Genomic DNA, 6,000 nt, shown 5'->3' on the forward strand with positions numbered 1-6,000 from the left:
GTGGGTCCACAATAGAGGTGGGCGTACTTTTATTGTGAGTGTGTGTAAGTGTTTGTGTGTTGTTGTATCGATGAGGTGGCATACATTGTCATGTGGGGCTCACTGTGGGTTAACTTTTGAATGGAAAATAAAAAATTTGGATCAAATATTTATATATTTTCAATTGAGCTAATTTTTTACGGAATCACTTGAAAAGTATTTTAAAATTTATCAACCTAGCGAATTATTTCTGTGGTCATCAGTACCCTTAGCATAATGTGCCTTTTATATGGGTTGTTACTTATATTTTTTTTGTCTTTATAGGAATAAAAAATCGATGTTGGGCAGAAAGAAAAAAGGCTCAGGGAAAAAAAAACCCTAGCTGTAGAGCAGTCTAGAGAGGGAATTTCACTTTATTTGAAAGGTGTCTTGTGGGCTTAGTTGTTTGATAACTATCAAACACTCAAGATTGTGGAAACTTTACTATTCCAAATCTTTCCATGCCAAATCAAACATAGCAACCCAATTTGTTAGGTAAACTAAATTTCAAATAATCATAAACATTACATGTTTATATTTTTGACCGACTTGTCCCGAGTGACTTTTTTGAAAAGTCATAGGACTTGTAACTTATTCACCAAAGGTCACGTTTCTTGGTATAAATACAATGGTCACAACACTTAGTTTGAGCCTCATAGTCACATCTCTTGATGTAAACTCAATGGTCACACATTTTGGTTTAACCCCAAAAGTCACATCTTTGCCGGTGCAACTATTCGTAAAAGACGCATCCGTCCACGGCGAACAAGTGCCAATGAAAAGATACAACTCCAAAACAAATCAATTTTCATTGACACTTAAATAATATATTATATCCTGTATTATTTTCCAACAATGTTTTCATCCCGTCAATTTGAACGGTTATTTTTTTATCCTGCAATTTGTACAAACCCAATATTACCCCTATATATACTAATATGGTTGTTATATATATAGCGAAGAATTTTGAGATTAAAACATAAAATTAGAGGTCCAAAGCGTGATTATAGGAATAAGGATACCATTCTTTAATTTTTTATTGCCTATAAATTGGTGAAGGTTTTTCTAAAAATCTGGTCAGAGGGTTTTGCCTGACTCTCCCTTCTTGTTAGTGTCTTGCTTGTGTTTTTTTTTCCTTTTCATTCTTCCTTAAATTTATTTTTCCTCTATTTTACCATCAATCAATTATAGTTTAGCACATTCATTTGCCCCTCAAATGGGTCATTTTGAACCATTTAGAGGCGAATGTGACAACCCAATCTATGAATCGTGAAAGCAAACCAAGGATGTCATTAGCACCATGATTATTCTCTTCAAGTGATACAAAGAACAATGCCTTTGAATCTATTTAGCCATTTATGATATGTATTTCATGGATATGTTACTTAAGAATCTGACAGAGAATCTTAGCATTTGTGTAATCTCTTGTCCCAATAAGCTGAGCAAATTATGCAATTGCTTAGTTCAAGATTTTCGGGAACATAGGACGGGGATGCAACACATTGTAAATGTAGTATTTGAGAAATTTTATTATGATAAATTAATTTGAGAGGTTTTATTGGAGTTTATAGTAAATTTGTCATTTAAATGATAAAAATTTATCATGTCATATCTTAATATGACTTTATCACAATTTTTGTGAACACCACATTTTATTTTACGTGAAATGTTAGAAATTCACCATATTTTTATTTAACCAAATTATCATATGCCTTTATTGAGGTAATAAATTTATCATATTTGTCATCATATTCCAGATGCAATGGAACTAATTTATCATATTTTTATATTAATGTAATAAATTCACAATTTTTGTCAAAATTGGATATTACATGGTAAAAATAAATATGAAATAGCAAACATGCATAGAAAAGTTGGATCTTAGATGATAGATCTTTCCTATTAAACATGTTAAGGATGATGAATGCGATCCATCACAATGATTATGGTTAAAATAATTACACTACAATAAACATGGTAAATCTAATAAGAACCTTGTCAATGTGCTAGATATGATCCATCACCAAGGAATCATGTTTAAAAGTAAATACAAAATAATTGAATCTTATATAAGTTTCGATTTGTTGCACAAGTGAAATAAAATTGTTCACTAACAAATTTTTTCTATGTCCACAATTTTGAATTTTTCCTGAATTTCCATTTGAAATAATCAATCAAATTATCCTTAATTAGGAAACTACATTCACATCAATCCTAATCAAATCTTCCTTAATTAAGAAATTATATTTACATACGTACCGATAAAAAAAGATACACAAAGTATTTCACAAGTGAAAAAATCATAGAAATATAACTGTTCAAAATGACTAGAATGAAAACTTACTCTTGTATGGGGGGGGGGGGTGGGTGGGTGGGTTTGGCAATATTCAAGTTCCTGAAATTCTATATTATAAAACAGAGTGGTTTCTATTAAAATGTCTAGGCATATAAACAAAGTAGCATTTACAGTCATTCAATTGTACTTTCTGATAAGAATATAACAGTCTGATCAATAAAATACTTCATAAAATACAAACTTACAGTAATGTAAACGTTTTCAAAATCTTTCAAGTTATATGTTGACTTGTTTCAAATTAAATAAACTTTCCTCTGCAGTTTGTTTACCTTTTAACTTTCCACCCTTTTAAATTCTTTTAAATTGTTAACATTAAAGAGGAAGTTACACCACGTATTCTTCATTTACCCTTTTCAAAAAAAAAAGAAAAAGAAAAGAGAAATTTACATGTTTACCTTACATGGAAAAATATATCCCTTCCTTTTGAAGTTGATTTCAATTTAATTGTGTTCCCTTTTACATTCATTGCATTCAAAGAGAGTTGACAACCCTATAAAAAGGACACCTCTATCTACATTAAAAACATGCAAATTGATTTACCTCCGGCAAGAGTGCACGGCTTTGGCGGCAAATTGATTTCCCATTATTTACTTTCATTGAAGTGGACGCAGGGCTTTAGCGGCGACTTTCTTCTCCGTCTAAATTGTAGGTGAGGTTTGCGTCTAAATTCTCTCACTCACTCACTCACTCTTTTTTTTCACGTATCTTGGTAAACAAGAGGAAAAAGTAAAATGAGAGTGCAATTACACTAATTAATTTTTGTTAGATCAGCTATTACACCAATTAGTTTTTGTTTCTTGGGTAAGCAATTACCCCAATTAATTTTTGTTTCTTGGGTAAGCAATTACCCCAATTAGTTGTTTTTGTGCAATTCATTTTATTGCCCCAAGTTCAAGGCTACGGCTATGATGTTCCTGAGTGGTTTGGGAGCATCATACTCCCAAGTCATTTTTTTCTTATTCTATGGTAAGTGTTGCCAGCAATGTGGTAAGTGTTGTCACCAAATATAGTAAGTGTTTCTTAAGGAAGTGTAGTCATGTAATATAGTAAGTGTTGCCTTAAGAAATGATATATAAAACATGTTTATGTGGTAAGTAATACTATTTTTTTTTTCAAAAATTCTTAAAACCATCTCGTTTTTGGCAAATTCACTTTACTTTTTGTGAGTGACTTTGATCTAAGGGTTGTAATTTTCCTACTTTTTAATCTAAGGGTCCATATTTAATGGGAGCATAATGCTCCCATACCATTAGCGAGCATTGTAGAAGTTTTGCAAGTTCAAAGATATTCATCATCAAAAGTGACAGATAAAAATAATGGGAAGAACGTGTTTGAAGTCGATGCGCGTGTTGTTTGTGAAGAAGATAGTCTCTCGTGTACTTGATGTTTAGCCTTCAATGTGAAACTAATTTTCTTATCCGTTCAATAAACGAAAATAAGTACTTATTTTTAAGAAAATAATTTCAAGCTCAAAAATAATATGTTTATGCAAATAATTTTTCTAATAATATGGATCTTGTTTGATAGATTTCATTGAAATCTTTTTATCGGCGCAAAAAAAAATTGAAAATTATTTTTTATTTACATTATTTTTTAGTTTGAAAATGTGAAATAAGTACTTATTTTTTAAGGAGGAGTTTCGGAACACACACACTCCTCTTCCAGTATTCATTTTATATATTTGTATTTCTATGAGAGATTTGCTTATGTTTGAGGGATTTTTATTACAACAAATGTCCAATTTTTATTCATTTCTTTTGCAGGTGCTTTGAATTGATGTGTGCCCTAATTATTTAATGTAAGTAGTTGATTAGATGGACTTTGTTTAAATATTATTTGAAAACATTACCTGTGGGACAAGTTTGTTTGGTTGGATGGGTGCAACACAATCTATTCTAATATATAGAGGGGAACACCTTTTGGTGTGGACTACTTTTGAAGCTGGCTCATATTTTGGTCTTCCAAAACACTGACTCTACATTGACGACAATAACTGATTGGACCAAAAAGTAAAACAACAGGGATACAATTCTGATGTAGTATGTAGTAAGAGTATTTATGTCTTTTTGTATTGAGTTTATATATAGGTGTTGGAGTCATTTCTTTTGGCAACTTTTATCATTTTGAACAAATATTATCAAGAGCTAGTCTCTTTTGTATCCCATTTGGGAGTTTCTCTCTCTAAGTAAATCTACGGGTATTTGTGTTTGCATCATTTGGTATCAGAGCTTCTAGGCTCGATCCCCACCGTTCATCTCGCCGGAATACTTGCCGGAAACCTGAACCTCACTGGAACCCTAAAACGGCGCCAAAAAACCTCGCCAGAGACACCATTTCATTCCAAATCTCCAGATCTGCTCAACCCAACCCTTTAAACTTCGATTTTGACTCTCAAAACTCTCTAATCCACCATTTTGGAGCTGATACTTGCTGTTTTTCAGACATCGAGCTTGCTACAGTGATTTCGAGCACTGTACAACCATTTTCAGCATTGTTCATGCATGACCCAATGTTCGAATCTTCATTTCGGCACTGTTCACGCATTCGAATCTCTATTTTTGATCAGATCTGCACTCGTTTTTGGATTTTTGAGCATTTTTGCACTCAATCAAGCTTGCTATAGTGATTTCGAGCTCGAAAATAGTGATTTGGAGCCAGATCTACCTATTAAGGGACCTCAAACAAGTGATTCGCACTCAATTTCAGCTGGGTTTGTCTTGTTTGTTGCTATTTGCTTCAATTTCTTGCGGTTTGTTGTCGGGCTGTCATTATTTGTGTCGATTGATTGTGATTTGAGGTTGTTCGTGTACTGATTTGGCTAGGTTTTCATTATTTGGGGTGGATTTACTTGTTTGAAGTTGAATTTGGATATTGTAATGGCATATTGGGCTAGAGGTAGAAGAGGAGGTAGAGGTAGAGGCTTTGTGGTGAACAATGGTGAAGAGAATGAGTTTGGCAACCAAAACCATGAGATTCAAGAGTTGAGACAACAAGTTGCTACCCTAACGGCGATGATGCAAGGCTTGCAAGTGTCGCGTGCGGGTAGTGGAGGGTCCGAGGACTCTCAAAGTCACTTTGACAATCTTTTTGGTGATTCAAATTGGCGTAGGCCACCTTTCACTCACTCTCCTTATAGGTGGGAGAAGAACATCAAGATTGAACTTTCCGAATTCAATGGAAGTCTTAACCCGGATGAATTTGTTGATTGGATTAATACGGTTGAAAGAATGTTTGATTATGGAGACGTCTCCGAGGAGAAGAAGATGAAGTTAGTGGCTATCCGTCTCGAAGGAAGAGCTTCCGCTTGGTGGGAGCAATTGCAAGGAACTAGGCTACGAAGAGGAAAGGGAAAGATTAGAGAATGAGAGAAAATGAAGAAGAAACTCAATGAACAATTCTTGTCTTTCAACTATATGCAAAATCTCTACAAGAATTTGCATAATCTCAAACAAGTTGTAAGTGTTGATGAGTACATGGAGGCTTTCCATCAACTTGTTACTAGAGTTGATTAGAATGAAAGTGAAGATCAAATGGTTGCAAGGTACATAAGTGGGTTGACAATCACAATCCAAGATGCCCTCGCTATACAAACTTTGTGGACGGTTTCGGAAGCTTACAATCGGGCC

This window comes from Rhododendron vialii, chromosome 6a (genome assembly GCF_030253575.1).
Source record: "Rhododendron vialii isolate Sample 1 chromosome 6a, ASM3025357v1".
In the NCBI taxonomy this organism is placed as follows: Eukaryota; Viridiplantae; Streptophyta; class Magnoliopsida; order Ericales; family Ericaceae; genus Rhododendron; species Rhododendron vialii.